General features: G+C 42.5%; 1 protein-coding gene across 5 annotated transcripts in view; it reads right to left on the bottom strand.

Moving 5' to 3' along the window:
* Nucleotides 1-18581, bottom strand: part of ATXN1 (ataxin 1) — a 406270-nt gene that overhangs the window by 380164 nt on the left and 7525 nt on the right. For 4 of the 5 annotated variants that reach the window (XR_005990381.1, XM_041772102.1, XM_041772098.1 and 1 more), the window contains exon 2: nucleotides 17355-17472. The gene's annotated coding sequence lies outside the window, so the exon portion shown is untranslated. Of the gene's footprint in view, nucleotides 1-17354; nucleotides 17473-18155; nucleotides 18206-18581 lie in introns of all 5 variants that reach the window. The other variant, XM_041772103.1, reaches the window with a different exon arrangement.

The following is an 18581-nucleotide window of genomic DNA, read 5'->3' as shown; positions in this document are numbered from 1 at the left end:
CACACTTGTCTAGAAGATGCCCAAATGAAAGACAGAAACAAATTTAGCAGTCCCACAAGACATGTGTGAGCAACTTGAGTATCCAGGCTCTGTTTTGGAAGAATCGAATTAACAGTGTTAGCCAAATCAGAAAAGAAAAGACCAATCCAGCATTAACTTTAAAGTTTAAAAACATCAACCATTCACCTTTTATGTATATTTGGAATTCACAAAGTAAGTTAAGACCTAGTATCTTACAGTGACAAAGAATAACAATTAGCAAGATCCATTTATGATCTCTTTAAAAGCTGTCCCTTCCAAGTAATACTGAAAAGGAAATCAAAGATTAATTTGTTTGAAGCCACAGGCCACAACTTAACCAACTTTACTGAAGACATTCCTCCTTCCTTAATTTCAATTAACGTGAGCACGATCAAACCACAGCTGTCAATTCTATTATCACGGTATTAAGAATATGCCAAGGCTCTAAGTTTCTAGAAGCATAAAGAAATCGGTGACTTGGAGAAATATGTCTGTTTCCGAGCCAAAGGAGTGACATTAAGACATTTCCTTTTCTTAACTTTTAGTAATTTCTAATCTCCCATTGGTGTATTTTTTTATGCATCAGTTCTTACTTAATACAAGTGGCTCTCCTGGGAGAAAAAAAAAATCAACCTAAAAATAAGAGTTTTCCAGGAATAAAAAGAGATAGTTGCAATAGAAAAATACCAGAGGGAAACAGTCTTTACATTACACAGCAATTAAAACTTTCTAAACACACGCACAAAAAAATCTATTTTTTAAGGCATATCATAGATGTAGAACTGGCCAAAACTCAACATGTTTAATGAGATTCAGATTAGTGGTGAGAACAAAGGAAAATCCAAGTTCAAGGGTTAAATTACTTTCAAAATCAGTCACTCAAACGTCTGTACCTATGTCAGAAAGTGTTTATGAGTTTGATGTATACTCTAGGCATAAATCCCCTTCCAGAGAACAGAAACTCTTAATCTGGCACATTCCAAAATGAAATAGATTCATGTACAGCACTGTACATATCTAAGAATAGCTCCTAAAAGTCCTTAGCAAAGATTCTTTGTAAGTAGAGAAATCAAAAGACAAGAATCAAAAGGCACAAAGATTTCAAAGTCAAAATGTAATGCTCTCCAATTTTCTGAGTCACGTGTTAAGAGAAAAACTTTAAAAAGGAAAATGAGACCATTCCTCCTTCACAGAAACCAGCAAATTAAAAAAAAAAAAAATGAATGCACAAAACACCTGGATGTGCTTTCCTGCTTCTTGCCAGTGACATACATACATATTTATGTATATATGTATAGGACCTAACAAACAAATCTTCAGAGTGATGAATTACACACAGTCACACAGATACACTCTCACACACAAGAGAGCAAAGCTGATGCTATTTAAACATCATGAAATATTTTCCTAACTGTGCACAGATGGAAGTACAGACTTTTCTGCCAACTGCCTGGTTCAGAAACTTTGCTCTATTTTTAATTATTTGGTTCAGAGGACCCGTTTGTGATTAACTTCTGTGCTGGATGGCAAAGCAAGTCAAGTTCCTGACCCACAGCAAAGAACACTGAGAGAAGCTTAATTATTTTTAAACAGCTTGTGTAATATTGTAAACCGTGTGTAGGAACAATTAATTTGTCAAAGACCTGTTCATGGGTGCCGTAGCTGGAGGCTGCAGAGTGTGTGTTAGTAAAACAGAAAAATTCAGGAGGCATTTAAGGAAATGACACCGACATGAAGTTCCTGATGACAAAGAAATTTTCATCTTAGAGAAGTAACAATGGAATAAGAAACAGAGAGGAAGAAATTAATAGTGTTGCAAGGACTAATCTTATTAGCCCTGGAAGTTTCAGTTTTGACTACGAGGACAGTGAATGGAATGCCAAAGCTTTAAACACAGGAAATGAACTCAGATGCAAGGAGGAGGTGGTCAGGAAACTTCAACCATAGAATTCAGAATCATACACTAGAAGTGCTGAGCAAGATCAAATCCCAGAAGAGGAGGAGAAAGAGAAGCAGTGGTCTAGCAGGAAGAAAGTAATGAAAGCCGAGGTAAGAATGAGCAGGTTGGAATGGTTTTATATTTCTAAGAACTGTGCATTTAAAAAAAAAAAAAAAGCTGTTTCCTAATAGAAGATGAACCCAAATAGCAAATTAGTACAAACACAGAAAGGAAACAAAATATAAAGCATCTAGTTAAGAACCGTGAAGACAGAACGGGGTTCAGGCCTAAAAATCTTGTATTCTTGGAGAAGCCTTCTTTTGATCAATACCCCTACAACTAACTGTAAGACATTCTATATTTAAGTCTTTGATGTACTTGGGAAAACACCAGATTCTACAGAACTGTAGGCCACAGAGAGCCAAAATATTTCAGGACTTAATAGTTATTGCTAAAAATTACATTTATAATGAGTCCAGGATCAATGCCAGACTGGTCTGGGAATTGAAAAAAACAAAACAAAACACCAAGCACTTAATTTCTCTTTGAGAAGGTGTAGAAATGGGGAATTTTTTTTTAAAAAAGGAGCATCCTTAGCAGGAATGGGGGTCCTAATTCAGCTTCTTAAACCATTAACACTGGCCACTAGCTTTCAGCTGGGTTGGATGACACAGAAAGACCCTCAGAAGAACACATCCATAGTTGTGAGGATTGGGACATTTCAATAATTTAAAAAAATTCATCTCAAGGAGAAGAAAAAAAAGGTGATCTGTTCTAGAAAGTCCAAAATAAACTTCTATTAATATGTATTCATATTCTTCTTCTCCTATGCAAAGTATATGTATGGGTATATGTGTTGGCAAGCAACGAGAATTTTTTTTCAAAAAACAATTTTTTAAAAAGAGTACATCTATGACTGAATTATTTATAGTTGCAAATGGTTTCATAATATCAACCCAGTATTATTACAGGCCATGCCTTAGAAATGTTTTATCTCACTCAGAAATATTTCTGTTTGCCGTAACAATAGCCACTGTGCTGAGATGGGATTTGACCTGTGTCTTTGTCCATAAAACAATCCTATAAAATATGTAAACATGAATTCAATTTTCTTTAAGTCAAGAAAAGCAAAAATATGGTTGTCAGAACAAGAACAGCTTTCTGTGGGATATTCTAGTTAAATGAAAGCTATTCAACTTGAATCAATTGCTGTATCCATTCTCCAATACACAGCAGATTCATATTTCAGAAGGTTTTTGACAGAGAACAAAATGTTACTGAACTATCTCTTCCATTCCTTTTGTCCTACAGAACATTCCACGGGCTGAACTCCCAACAAGGGGCATATACTTGTCAGCTTCTGTGTGCACTGGTTCTATTCTCGTTTGTCTTTGTTGCAAATTTTCAGTTTTGACCCTTTCCTGGCAAAACATTAATATACACCTTTGGGTTGTGTTACAATTTTAAAAAAATTTTTAAGCTTACATTTTTATTCTGTACCATCTTTAAGTGCCTCTAACTCATTTAAAAAGGCCCTGCTATTTAAACCCATGATAGAACCTTTCTTTCTATCTGCTTCTGTAAACACTAGAAATCCAGGGAGAAAATTCTTCCAATCCAACAATCCACACATTTCTACACAAAACCAATCACTTGAGTATTTAAAAGCTAGAGAGACAGACTAGAGCTAGCACGAACACGTCGGTGAAAGATGAATTTATCCTCCGCTGCTGCCTCAATTCCAGGTCATCCCAGGACTGTGCCTGTGGGGAAACGCCAAGATGGAAAGAATGGATTGGTGCCTGTTTCTGAGCATTATCTGTGTCAAGACTCAACGAAAGCGACAAAAGGTGATCAGGAAAAGCATTCAACATTGTCCTAGGCATTTAATGACTAAGCCTGAGCCAGCTCAAAACCAGTCGGAAACAGATTTCAGACAATGGAAGAGCTAAAACACTGGTTCTCAGGAATGATGTCCGAGAGGAGGTCTCTGGAGCTGGGTGTCATCCTTTAGGGTGGCCCAGAATAAAATGGTGACGCATTATGCCTCCTGGCGAGCTCATAGCTACTTTGAACGGCAAAGACACCAAGTCCCGTGGACTTCCAACGAAGATCTTAAGGCAAGGAGAGATGTCCACCAGCACTCTCTGTGACCTGTTAGAGAGAAACATTCTTAGCTACTCCATCACCAAGCAAAACTCCCCCGCCAGGCTATATGGTCTTGACTCCTAGGAAAAAGCTGTAAAGAGATTGAGTGGGGGAAACGCCTAAAAGAGAGATGCCCTTTGTCATGACTGAAGAATTTCTAATGAGGATTCTGCATATAAAATCTAGCTTCAGTAAAGTCTCCAAGTGAATCAGACTCCAGGTATTTCTGAAGCCAACAGCATGATCGTCAGCCACCAAATTACTTCTGCAAAGAAAGAAAAGGCTTCATCACAGTGATTATATACGCTCCTGGCATCAAGAGATGGGAGGATGATTTTTACTGATTAACCTCTAGTTGTCATGGGGCAGTAGATACTTGTCATGGAAGTAACTCAACACCCTGTGCTGGTTTTGTCCAGCCCAGGAAGTATAAATCCGATTCATACACGGCTACATGAGCTTCCTCAACCCTCTCTGTGATGTCCAGCAGAGAGACAGTAGGCACCTGCAGTCTGGAAATGACCCGATCATAATGCCTTCCCGTCCATTCTCTGAGAAGATGGCATCAGATTTCAAGATTCCACATATGAGAGAAGTTTGATTTCCTGATGTATCTAGCCTTGCTGACACCGATGCATTAAGGGAAACCCAGCTCTAAAAGCTCAACTTTAAAGGTACAGGGACTGCAAAAGGAAAAACACCATCCATTAAGCTTTGTAGGCACTATGCACACATCTCGCTAAATTTATGATGAAATATTTTTGGGTAACAAGGCTTGCATATATATCCAAGGGGCTGTACTCTCGCACCTTCCCAGCTCTATCTCAAGACTGCTCCATCGAACCATATCAGCTAAGCCAAGTTATGTCTTTTCAGTCTACAAATTAAAAGACACAACTGCCTAATTCCTGGGGTGACAGCAAAGAGAGCCGAACTCCAAGTCAGAAAGCCAAGGTCACAGCACAGACCATGTAGGCTCTGGCCACTGGAACCCAGAACATTGGTCAACCTCTTACGTTCTGCTTCCTCCCCAGGAACGTGAGGAAGATACTCTCCAGACAAGAAGTCATTATGATTATCGAGGGAAACAATTTATCCGAAGCTCCCCAAATTCTGTGATACACTATTATCAGCTGCAGCAGACCCATGACCCACTAGCCACTGCACGTGGTCTAAGTGTGCTTTTTAAGGCCGTATTTACCAAGTCAAAGGATGAGGCTGCAAAACATCCCCAGAAAAAAAGGATAGTTTTGGGACACCTGAGTGGCTCAGTGGATTAGAGTCTGCCTTTGGCTCAAGTCGTGATCCCGGGGTCCTGGGATCAAGTCTCCCATCAGGCTCCCTACAGGGAGCCTGTTTCTCCTTCTGCCTATGTCTCTGCCTCTCTCTGTGTGTCTCTTAGGAATAAATAAATAAAATCTTTAAAAAAAAAGAAAGAAAGAAAAGAAGAGGATAATTTTGACCAGTCCTACAAGAGAAACAAACAAACAAACAAAAAAAAATAGGACGTATCAGCCCAGTGAAGTCTTTGAAGACCCTGCACATTTAAAATGGAAAAGTTCATAAAAAAATTTTTTTAAGGAAATCATTTCCTGAGACTTCAGGGCAAAGAGTAAAAAGTGCACTATTTAGAAACAGAAACCCTGAGATTAGTCAGTCCACCAAATGCTCTCTGCATAGCAGAATAGCAAACAGCTAGTGTTTGTTCATTTCCATAGATTAACAGCCCTCTCTCCAGGACCTGAAGATGAAATGAACTGGAGGGTTCTGTTTGGAGAAGCTTCCTCTACTGCTGGTAAGACCCACGTTTCAAAGTCGCATTCTAAAAGACTCCCTTATTTTAACATTGCTTCTTCCTCCCGTTGGCCTATTCTGATCTCTGGATGACGAAACTGGATCTAAAGCTTGCAGGGAGAGGGAAAAAAAAGTCTCCCTTCCTTTTTATCGATTTACACAGAGTTCTTTTTTTTTTTTTTAAGATGTTATTTATGTATTCATGAGAGATGCATAGAGAGAGGCAGAGGGAGAAGCAGGCTCCCTGCAGGGAGCCCAGTGTGAGACTCGATCCCAGGACCCCGGGGATCGCGACCTGTGATCAACCACAGACGCTCAACCACTGAGCCACCCAGGTGTCCCTACACAGATTTCTTAAATAGTACTGTTCATCTGGAGAACACCAAGATGGGAAACAAAAAAAAATCACAACCTGTTCCTCCTGAAAAGTAGACAGAGGTACATCGGGTTACAGAGGCTTCATTAGAACAGGAAAGCCAAAATAAAACAGCAATATTTGGGCTTAGATGCCATCACCATATTTCCTTCAAACTCAAAAGAAAGCCAGGTTTTATGGAAGAAGATTTTTCTGAATAAATAACCAGAGCATCTTTTCTCCTGTCAATAAAATAATAAACTTATCTTATGGTCCTATGACCTCTTATGAAAGAAAACAAAACAAAACAAAACAAAACTGCTAATCTTATGAAAAGTGTCAGATCAGGGCACCAGAAGCAGCAGAGGGAAGCAATCTTTTCCCAGCTCCTTATATAAAAGCTGTCTCTTCTCCCCTCCGCCCCCCAAAAAAGCTGCAGCTTGAGGTCACACTTCACAAAGGCCTACGTTCCAATGTCCAAGGATGCAAGAGAGAGGAGGTGGATGGCCACCTGGCCAGCCAACTCCAAGAGGCACAGAGATCTCATGGGTGGACTGCCCTTCCACCCCATCATGGGTGGGTTACACAGAGGAGGGTGCATAGTTCCCCAATCCTTGTGGGGCTTTACCTCAATTGGACCAACCTTGCTTAGGACTCTGGAACTACTCTCTTCCAGATAAAATGATCTCCTTGGGGTAATTCCTTCACCAGGAACTTTCACCCGAGTTGGAGACTGGGGTCCCAAGGGTGCTTAAAAGCTGGAGAATAGGGGTTAGGGAGGCAACTCTAAATTCATTCATTCATTCATTCAACGTGCTAGCTGTGTTCCTACATAAGAATCTTATGTAATCGGGGCAGCCCTGGTGGCACAGGGGTTTAGCACCACCTGCAGCCCGGGGTGTGATCCTGGGGACCCCGGATCGAGTCCCACATTGGGGTCCTTGCATGGAGCCTGCTTCTCCCTCTGCCTGTGTCTCTGCCTCTCTGTCTGCCTCTCTCTCTTTCCCCCTCCAAATAAATAAAAAATAAATAAAAAATAAAAGAATCTTATGTAATCGAAACTCAGTAGGAATTTTTTCAATATCAAGAAAGACAGTTTTAGACATTAAAAAACAAAGCAATCTTTTCCTGCATTGAATTTCTATAATAATAGTGTTCTGTGGGTTATAAGTGTAGTACTATGAAATTTAAATATCCCTGAGCGAATCCAGCATTCTATTCCACACAGTCTTTGCTCTGGAAAAGTCATCTTTGGGCCTTTCTTCATTCTCTCTGTCTCCTTAGCACAGCCTTCTTACACATTTTTATCACCTTTATCACCCCTTGTTTCGACACACAAAGCCACTCAAACAAACTTCTTCCACCACTGTGGTCCACGAGGCCCCATTCTGGTTCCAGACCACAATGACGTAAATCATGATCTATCTAAATAGATGGAATCACATCCAATTTGTATCCGGAAAAAGTCACATTATAGGGGAAATGATTGTGCTCACTGCAGGCCTACTAGATGCCAAATGCCAAGAATGGGGGATGTCACTGAGCTAAGGAAAAGGATGACAAAGTGTTATGAAAGGGGGAGAGAAGAGGGTGCTGGGAGCCCAACAGGCAGCACATAACCTCGTTCCGGGGCTCCCTGGGGAAAAGACTCTGTTGAGATTTTAAGAATGAGGCAAAGTCAGCCAGAAAGATAGGAATAAGTAGGTAGGTGTCAAGGAAGGCAGCAGCAAGATTCAAAGCTGGGACACGAGTTGCTTCTAAGGAGGAAATGCTTCTGTGGGTGAAGTGAAGCAAGTAAGGGGCAGCAGATGAGGGAGAGGGCCAGAGAGATAAGCAAGGTCCCCCGGCCTGCTGTGTCAGGTTACAGATTCTGGACTTCATCCCCAGTACCATGAAAAACCAGGGCAGGAGTGAGGGAAAACAGATGCAAACAGATCTCTAGTCAGAAGAAATGTGCATTTGGGCTTCAGAGAGGAAAACGGGTTGGACCAGCACAAGAGGACACCCAGGGAGGCCATTTAGGGAATATATCACATCCCCATCCACCCCGCCCTGCTGAGCCACTGGCCCAAGTTCAGACTTTGAGACCAGATGTCCCCAAAGCTCAACACCTAGACAAGTGCTCACCACCATCTGCTCCAAGGGCTCCCTCCAGGGAAGAGTGGAAACAGGAAAGAAGCAGGGTGGCAGTGAGCCTCTCTGGTCTACTGTAAATGAAAACCAGACCCAAGGAGGCCCCTCCTCAGCATGGTGGCCTGTAGGCTAAATGAGCAAAAGGTGTGAAGACCGCAAGCTAGGATCTCTGAGAACAGCTCAATTTCGCCAGGCCTGAAACTCCTGACCGACTGCTCAGGCCCGAGGAAAGGAGGCTGCTAGGCAGCCAGCACGGGTCCCATGGCAAGGCCCCCTAACAGGAACACGGGTCAGCAGGAGAGGGTGGAGAACCCCAAATGTGGGGAGAGGAGACTAGGAAACTGGCCCAGATTGGCTCTCTCTCTCTCTCTCTCTCTCCGTCTGTGTGTGTGTGTGTGTGTGTGTGTCTCATGAATAAATAAATAAAATCTTTAAAATTAATTAATTAAAGTATCCAAAAAGGAACAGGTCCCACAGTCAATCAGGTTGGAGCAAGGCACATTCATTCATATAGCACTAGTAATAATCAAAATAGATACAACAAGCCTTTTATTTTTTCTTTTAAAATTTTTATTTATTTATTCATGAGGCATAGAGAGAGGCAGAGAAATAGGCAAGAGGGAGAAGCAGGCTCCCTATGGGGAGCCCGATGTGGGACTCGATCCCAGGACCCCAGGATCACGACCTGAGCTGAAGGCAGATGCTCAACCACTGAGCCACCCAGGTGTCCCATGGTACAAGACTTTTAGAAAACAATTTAGAGTTGCTCCCCCCACCATGGTAGTTTACCTAGGCTTTCTACTGTGACTGTATCCTTTTTTTTTTTTAATTAATTTATTTATTTATGAGAGAGAGAGAGAGAGAGAGAGAGAGAGAGGCAGAGACACAGGCAGAGGGAGAAGCAGGCTCCATGCACCGGGAGCCCAATGTGGGACTCAATCCCGGGTCTCCAGGATCGCGCCCTGGGCCAAAGGCAGGCGCCAAACCGCTGCGCCACACCCAGGGATCCCCTACTGTGACTGTATCCTAAGTAAATACTTAAGTGTACAAAGATATTCACTACTGCTTTATAACAGTAAATAAGTAGGGGCACCTGGGTGGCTCAGTCGGCTAAGCACCCAACTCTTGATTTTGGCTCAGGTCATGATCTCAGGGTTATGGGATGGAGAACAGCATACACCTCTGCACTCAGTGGAGAGTCCGCCTGAGATTCTCTTCCTCTCCCTCTGCCCCTCACACTGCTCGCGCGCGCTCTCTCTCTCTCTCTCTCTCCCTCCCTCCAATAAATCTTAAAAAAAAAAGTAAAAAAAAAATGTTTTAAACAATAAAAATTTAAAAATAACAGTAAATAACTAGAAACAACGAAAATGTCCAGATATTAACACAAAACTTAAGTTAAAACAACTTGATAGAATACCTAATCCTTGCAAATGATAGTTGTAAAGTCTAGGTTACAAATGAGAATTTTTATGCTAAATGGAAAAAAGCAAAACTGAAAAAAGTTCTGTGTTAAATTACCAAGAACTAGAGGACAACTCATAGAGGTAAACATGATTTATGGACTGGGATGATGGGATAAAAGGGAACTTTTGCTTTTATTGGTTTTCGTTTATTGTTGTGATGTATAGGCAACAGATGTTTAAAATGTAGTATTTCTATCAATAACACAGTGGCAAATAGCCTCTTCTGTGTAGCAGATCAACCCTTCCTGCCTAGATCAGTGAAGGGTGCTTGGGCCTTCCCAAGGTACAAAGGCCCACCTGAGATTCAAACCCTGACCGGAAGGGGCTCCCAAGTACCTGCAAACATGCAGCTCTTTGCTTTCATTTTTTCCCCCAGTTCTTTTTTTTTTTTTTTAAGATTTTATTTATTTATTCATGAGAGACAGGGAGAGAGAGAGAGAGAGGCAGAGACACAGGCAGAGGGATAAGCAGGCTCCATGAAGGGAGCCCGACATGGGACTCAATCCCAGGTCTCCAGGATCAGGCCCTGGGCCAAAGGTGGCACTAAACCACTGAGCCACCCGGGCTGCCCCCAGTTCTTAAATTCTATGTCTTTTCCTTCTTTTTAAAATTACGTGTTGAGATCATACCATAAGCAATATATGTAGTAGATGCTCATTTGATCCTTCCAAAAATTCTGTAAGATAGAGGTTGGCACCTGCCCATTTTACAGATGACGACACTGAGGGTCACAGATTCAAGAAATATGGCCTAGGTCACACACCTAAGGGGCCAGAGCGAGAATTCAAATCTCAACCTCCCCATCTTCAAAGCCCTCACTTGCAACCGCCATGAGAACTGCTTCTTCCCTTCCCCTCTGCCTACAAAACAAATAAAACAATAGAACTTTCTTACTTGTCACCTCTTCTGTTTGCACAAGCTGCCTAAAGAAATTAACCAAACTATAATGAATCAAGAGACATCACATGAACTGCTTATAAATTAACCCATAAGGTAAGGTAATGTTGCACACATGGATGGGAAAAGTTGAGGCATAACAGAAAAGGAATTACCTCAAGAGTCCATCCTGGATGTGAAAGTAAAATCAAATGACATCCAAAGGATTTCTACTTGCAAATTAAAAGCAGAATTTGACCCTTGATGCTACTGCAGAAGGGCAGAGCTTTTGCAGTCTTCCTTGCAAAAACCAATTCCACAATTAGCTGAAAGATTCTTCCCAGTTATAACAAATCCACTCCAGAAATGGGAGTTGTTTGGGGCATGGTAGCAAGAATGGTAAAAAGGCACAGAAAAAGTATTATGCTAGGAAACTAATATAGATAGGGTGATAAATGATTGTAGGCACCGCTTGTGGCATACTCTATAAATAATGACATGGTAATAGCTAAAAATGTAAATTCTAATTAAATGCAAAACCTAACAAAGTCAAACAACAGCAAATGATGTTTGACAGACCAAAGGTCTTAGGGGAGCCAAGAAGAAAAATCACAAGAAAATCTGTTCATGGAACTGCACAGTGTTAGCAAAGAGGCCCAAGCCATCAGATCCTTCACCATCTGGTTCACTGCAGTTGGGGAAATTGAGGCCCCGCAGGGTAGAATGAGCATCCCAAGTCAACTTGCAGCAGGTCAGGAAACAGAAAGTCGGTTCCCAAACTCACGGTCACCTGCGAGTTCTCCCCACCACCACATTCACCCTGCCTTGCACTGGAAAGCTACTCTATTTTAAATCATATTTTTAAAAGAGCATTAAGCATTCTATAAATATTAAATTCCTTTTTAATAATTTTCAAATGCACAGGGGCACATTTTAAAAAGAGGCCTGGTTCGGATTTCTTTGGGAAAATTGCACACCGCTCAGTGTTTAACCTCGTATTGAGTGAAATATTAACAGGCCATATAATGGTTTCAGTGTTCCTTCAGTAAAGCTAAACAGAATTCGAAAAACATATCCCCCAGGCCTACAGTGGAGTTTCTGGAGCACACATTAAACTCCACGCTCTGCTCTACGAGCCCATCACTGTTAAGTAACTCATCAGAAAATAAAGAGGGAATTACCAAAGGGGAATTGCCAAGCAATTAGTTCTCTGAAGCAGATGACATACAAACTGCTGTAGGGAGGAGCTTCCCGGTTAGTCATATGTCAGAGGCAGAGCCTCCTAATCTGTAAATAAAAATGCATCACATATGATTACAGCTGGGATGTAGGCTGGGGCTGCCAGGCTAGTGCACAGATAGTAAATCCCAAGTCCTCATGTGTTCTGTGCGTCTATGAAGCGAGAGACGTTGCCTCTCAAGGCACTTTTTTTTTCTTCTTAAATCCTGTGATTTTCATTCAACCTAAGGAAGACAGACTGATCGCCCCCAAAGCAGGCTAAGGGAAAAGCGATCTTTATCCTTTCTCTATCTGTCTGACGCCAGGAGGTTAAAGATTCATCCAGGGATCCAGAGGAGGAGAGAAAATGAGAGACGGGAGGGACAGGAGGGTGCAGGTGACCCTGGCTTCCCCATGGCCACCACGTCCAAAGCCCGTCCTTCTTTCGCGGCACGTTTTGTTCCTGGAGCGGGCATCCCGTGCCAGCCCACCACCTAACAAACCAGGGCGATGAATAGTTTGTATCTGCCAAATCTTGCAAGCTGAGCAATGACCCGGAGGAGCCCTTGGGGGAGTCAAAAGTTCATCATCTCACTGGGACTTTTGATGCCGAACCTCATCAAGCTGGAGCCCAACTTAAGCCAATCCTTGGAAACACAGATAAGCAGAGTGCCACTGTCATCACTTTCTTCAATTAATAATTATTGAAAGTGCGTAGGACTCTCAGGGAGGCAGGAGGAAGAGGGAGAGGAAGGATGGTAACCCCTCGAGGACAGCCTGCATGCGACTGAGCAGACGGGGCAAGCTCCCAAATGGAAGGCTCAGCGCCCACAAACCCCTCCCTGCTCTGGACCTGCCAGAGGATATCGCATCTCCACTGTGATTCTGTAACTAATGACTCCTGGGCAGGCCCTGCCTTTTCGACTCAACTGTAGGCTTCTTACAGGCAGGGCTCAGGGCTTGAGAGATAAGGCATGGCCCCAGTGAAGAGTACAGGGTGGGATCCAAGCATGACTTTCCCATTTAACAGCTGATCAACCTGGGGCAGGTTGCTTCTCCTCTCTGTGCAGGATGGATAATAACAGTGCCTACCTCCAAGGACTGCAGGAAGGATTAAATGAGTTAATGCACAGTAAGTGTGAATGACTGACCATCTCCACAAATCCTTGAGGGCCTAGCTGGCATAATGCCTCTCACACGGGAGATGCTCAGTAAACATGTGCCGACAGAAGGATCTGCCCCTGGCTGTGTTTTCTCCATCCCTCTGGCTCCTGTCCTAACCTTGTCTCTTACAGTAGGCATGGAAGCCACTGCCTTGTTCTGAGCTAGTCTGGGGAATAAAGGCAACCCAGCTGAATAACTCGGGTCCAAAAAAAAAAAATCTTAAATAATCTGCAGACTTTCTCTAATTATATTAAAACAGACTGCCCACCAACAGACACGTAACCAGATCATTCCCAGCCTTCCCTTTCACTTTGAGCCATGGAGTCTTAGAATCTTTTCCTCCCAGAGTCAAGGCTCACTAATTCTGTATTTCTTTATTTTCTATAAAGTATAAACAGAAAGCCAAAACGCTCAGAAAGCTGTGTCGTGTGTGTGTTTGTGTGTGTGTATGTGTGTGTGTGTTGTAAGTTGTCACATTTTTAAGAGTCCACATTAAGCCTCCAGGAAAGCCTTTAGAATTACCAAATATGCCCATATTAATGTGCTTTATCAAAGTACAGTAAATGAATTGCCACAAATGAACAACTGCTCCGGAGTCAAGTAGATGGCACAATGTGATTTACGCCTATCACACAAGATGAATAAACCGACGGTGGAAAAGATCAAACGAAATGCTGGAATTGTTGTTAATATGCACAGGGCTTCAGTGAAAATCTTAATAAAACTGTTTAGATGAAAATAGAGGGATCATTTATTGAAATGAAAAGAGATACTGCATGCACCGAATTTCAAAAGCAGCATTCACTTTCATACACACACATATTAGATTTAGCTAAAATTAGCCCAGGTTTCTTTTCTTCTTTCTTTTCTTTCTTTCTTTCTTTTTTATTTTTAAGGTCTTAAAGGAATAAAGGTTTCAACATGATTTCATTGAGCTGCAGTTCAGCGCTGAGCTTCCAGGGAGAAGACCCGGCTCCCCACCCAGCCGTTCTCCCAGCCTGGCACCACCTTCCCTGCCCCTCGCTCTCCGAGGACCAAGCTGCACCTGCACCTATGCTCTGGCTCCTCTCCCGGCCTCTACCCTCCCCTCCACGTACTCCATGCCCGCTGATGTCAGTCCTGACATACAGGCACCCCCCACACACACCACCACCACCACCACCGCTGGCCTAGCACACTTTCTGCCAGTGCAGCAAGAACCCAAAGCCCAATTCCAAAGACCACTTTTATGCCAAAGACTCCTCCAAATTGATCTCCAGACCTGAGCTCTTAGTAATCTTCCCACCCCATGTACAAGTCAGATGCCCACCAGCACCTTGCTGCAGCCAGAGTGGCTTTGTGGGTTAGATCCCAGGCGCTCGCTTGCTGCGTCCCAGCCACTTCCTCCGTCCTCCCCGGGCTCCATCCATCTCTTCCCACAGAAATGCTAACCAGCCTTCAGAGCTGAACTCAGATGATCCCTCCTCCTCAGAGTCTTTCCTCACCATCCCACTCAGCGTCATTCTGAATTCCTTCAGTGTCAGAATTTACCCCAGTAAGGACAACCCACCCCATTCTGCTTTGTATTAGTTCTTCCCCGGCATTTCTTCTTGCCCCTACCTGACCACGAAAAATGCAACCTCCTTCTGGGAGCTCTTACTCACTTTCATTCCCACAGCCGTGTAGTAGTTTAAAAAAGACACGGTGAATAAATGAATGAATCATTTCTTTACACAGATCGTGCCTTTGAACAAGCTAGGTCATAACTTTGCTACAGCCATTTCCTATTTACGAAATAAGTAGAAGCAGAAAGACTTGTAACCTAGGTTTTAATTAAAAAAAAAAAACCAAAAACCTTAATGAACATATAAAAGCGTACAGCATGAATGATGCTATTTCCTTGCTCACATTTAACCATCGATTGTGAGCACTATAAGGAGGCTATTATTTATGCAAAATGTTTAGATAATGCTTATAAGCTTCCTTTCAATGCAATCACAGAAAATGTCAGCTGCTTAGAATTCAAGGTGACTCTGCACTACTTTGTCGGTAATACAATACGTATTCATAAGACACTCAGACTTGCTTAATATACTATAAAAATCTCGGTGTCTTCTCAGTAAGCTGCACATACTGGCCAAGAGACAGGACTTTTTGATGCTTGTGTTTTCACAATAAAATTCTCTTTCAAACAAGCCAGGTGAAAAAATGTGCAAACCACATATGCAATGAAACCACGTCCCCAGAAACTTCAATGTGAGGATTCTCTGCTTAACATATGAAATGATAACACCCCTAAGAGATAAAGCAGCAGTAAGGCATCTCACCCCTTCCCAGTCAGCTGACACTTGCAGACCCTAAGAAGCTTACCTGTGCATGTAACTCTGGGGTTATTCTATTTCCCTGACCCACTGCCAATAAAATGTAAAGGACCCAGGTCCATACTTCGCAAGGCTATAATGTCTGGGATAACTTCCTGCCCCATTCTCCAACGGGACTTTCCCAAAACATTGCACTTCAGTTACTCCAGTTTTTGTTTCTTTTCACTCAGACCACAAATAATTTCATTTGTGCACCCAACTTACCAGTTTGCCTTACAACAATAGAAAAACACGACGTATGCATCCTGGCGCAGTAAGAGAAACGAACTAACACAAAATTCAGAAAAATAAATAGAAGGTTCATTTGCTTTGCAGAGCTGCAAATGTCTACAGTGTCAGTCCAAAGACCAAGGTACAAGTGCTATTTACTGGCTCCTAGTCATGTATGGTCCAGGAGCAACCATCACAAAACAAGAACATTATAATCATCCTGTCAAGAGATAAGTTACGTGATCACAAAGATAACTTATGTTCACAGATCACAAACCATATGCTAGGTACCATCCTACTCCGTACACACGTATCATTTCATTGCATTCTCACAGCAGCCCTAGAGGAAAGTTCTAATCTTATCTCCACCTTGCTCAGCAAGAAACTGAGGCGCAGAAAGCCAACAGGACTCCCCAGGACACAGGGGCAGCTCCAGATATGAATTGCAGACAGGCTGGTTCCAGACCCCCATGCTCTTAGCTCAGATGCCATGGAATTCATGTGTAACTTAAAAATTCGATCTTAGGTATAGAGGGGGAGCCCTTTATTTAAGGAACACTGGTGAATCATTTTTAAATTGAACATTTCAGTAAAGCAAATATCCACCTCGTAACAAATTAGTTGCAAATCCAGATTTTTATACAGGAGGTGCGGAAACAGTAGACTGTGTGTCTCGCCAAGTAAGGAAATAGAACATGACTTGAAAAGGGCTGCCCAGAGACCACCCAATCTAGCAGTTCCCAAACCTATAGAGCATCAGTATGATTCCAAGAGACCATTAAAGGTTCGTTTTGATTCAGGAGGTGGAGCCACAAATCCTTTCTCTCTCTCTTTCTCTTTAAGCTCTCCAGGTGATTCTGTTGCCCAGCCAGGCTTGGGAACCTCTGAAGGAGTCCATTTCCACAACTTCCAGTAGGATCACTCCCAAGGTAAATAGAAAGAGGGGATCTATTTCACAATCCCCTTTGGTTGCATACACCAGGGCTCCCAAGCAAACCCTCTTGCCTCAACTTCGAACTTCCATGTCTCCCGATTTCATTTAGGCAGAATCCTGTTATCCTCTCTTCAATACAGAACCATGAGTCATCAACACTGCATACACCCTGTGTCTGCATGACTCTCCAGGCCAGAAAAATTTACTGTACGTGAGGCAATCAGGAAGTTGTAAAATCCAAACAGACACAAAGAAATTCAAGATTCGACAAATACTGGTTGCCACTGAACAAACAGGCCTCTGTCTCCCTACGCTTGATTCATTCTACAACAAAAACTTAAAACATGAAAACTGTGACTTATGGGAAGAGTTTGGCAGCACAACGGTCTCATGGAGTTAAGTAAAGATGGCAATGAAGACGACCAGGCCTAAGCCTAACACACAATAGCCCATCACCACCAAGTCCAACACAAACTTCTTGATTAACCACTTTCTTCTAAATTAAACCACAAAGAGAGACCATTTAAGGCAAGTTTAAAAACAAACAAACAAACAAAAAAACAAACAAACAAAAAACCTCTCTTGGCCCTTTCTCAATTTCTCTCGGAATGTAGTTTGCAAAGGCAGTCACAGCCACCAGTGCACAATGTGCGAGAGCATGGGTATAACTAGGTGACGTTCCGAACAGGTAGGACTTTATCCTCTGATGGAGACTAGACACGCATAGCAGAACTCTCACCTGATTTCTGATGCACTTCCCTGGAGTGGCCGTGGAGGAGGAGATTGTCTTAGAGTGATGGCAAACAAATCCGCAGCTTGAACGGACCACCCTGGGGACTGGCTGCTGCACGGTGCTCCTGCAGTGGTGGGGAGGGGGCGGGGGGGATGTAGGAAAAGAAACCCAAAGTGAAAACCAGAACAAATAACTTCAAAAAATAATTCCACCTTAGCGCATCTGTACACTGAAATCTAAACTTTAAGGACAACCGATTTTGCGTTTTGCTTTATGAGAATTAGAGATACCAGCCAGCTCAGAAGGCAGCTCTGGTTTGGGGCAACAGGGCTCAGAGGAAAGCCAACGCAGAAAAAGGTCATCCCTTCAATCAAATTAAGAGCTCGGTCTCCCCATTTTGAGCCAGGGACTGTCATTCTCTTCTCTAATGATTCTAACCCATCATCTGATAAACACATGCCGGTAATCACAGGGATATCAGGTGAAATGGGCATGGATTGAATAGGAATTGAGCCAAAGTCTAATTTTCATATGGCATATATTACCATCAACATGCAACTTGGTGATTAGCATACCAGTCTAATGGGATAGAAAAATGTATCAAATGCAGAAAAAACTGTAGAAGTGTGCACAAGTCCACTAGACTTCCCACTAGATTTTAAATTATGTCGGTATCGAATGTATGTCTACTTCATTTTCATTTTGCCGCAATGCCTTGCAAATGGTAAAGTAAAAATTATCCACCGTATAATGAATGAGTGAATGTGTGAATGGATGGACAAGAGAATGAATGAATCTTCCATATACCTTTCCATCAGGGAGCTTGGTGCTTGTAGTAGTTTTTGTGAGGTAAAGACCTATGCACAGAAATGGAAGAAGTTGAAGACTTGACCTGCTAACAAGAGTTTTCAGCCCTATTAAAATAATATTTTTAAATACTGGTCATTCCCAACTGTCCATGTTAAATAAAGAATCAGTAGCACAGTTATAAGCTAACCCCCAAACTTGTCATTGCTGGGCGGATTTTCCGTCTTTGATTACTGGCGCTGATCTGTATATTTGTTTGGGCTGATTTTAAATTTAGTTTGGGTTTCCTAAGCCCACGCCAGGTAACAGTAGGAAGGAGGAGGCCCAGGATCACACTGGATGTCAGAAAGAAACTATTCTGGAGTTATGAATACGATCTCCAATGTGAATAATCCGTAAACAGGTAAGTGAGCCAATTATCCTTGG

This window comes from Vulpes lagopus, chromosome 10 (assembly GCF_018345385.1).
Source record: "Vulpes lagopus strain Blue_001 chromosome 10, ASM1834538v1, whole genome shotgun sequence".
NCBI lineage: Eukaryota > Metazoa > Chordata > Mammalia > Carnivora > Canidae > Vulpes > Vulpes lagopus.
The sequence above is the reverse complement of the archived record's forward strand: the minus strand, read 5'-3'. Positions and strand labels throughout refer to the sequence as shown.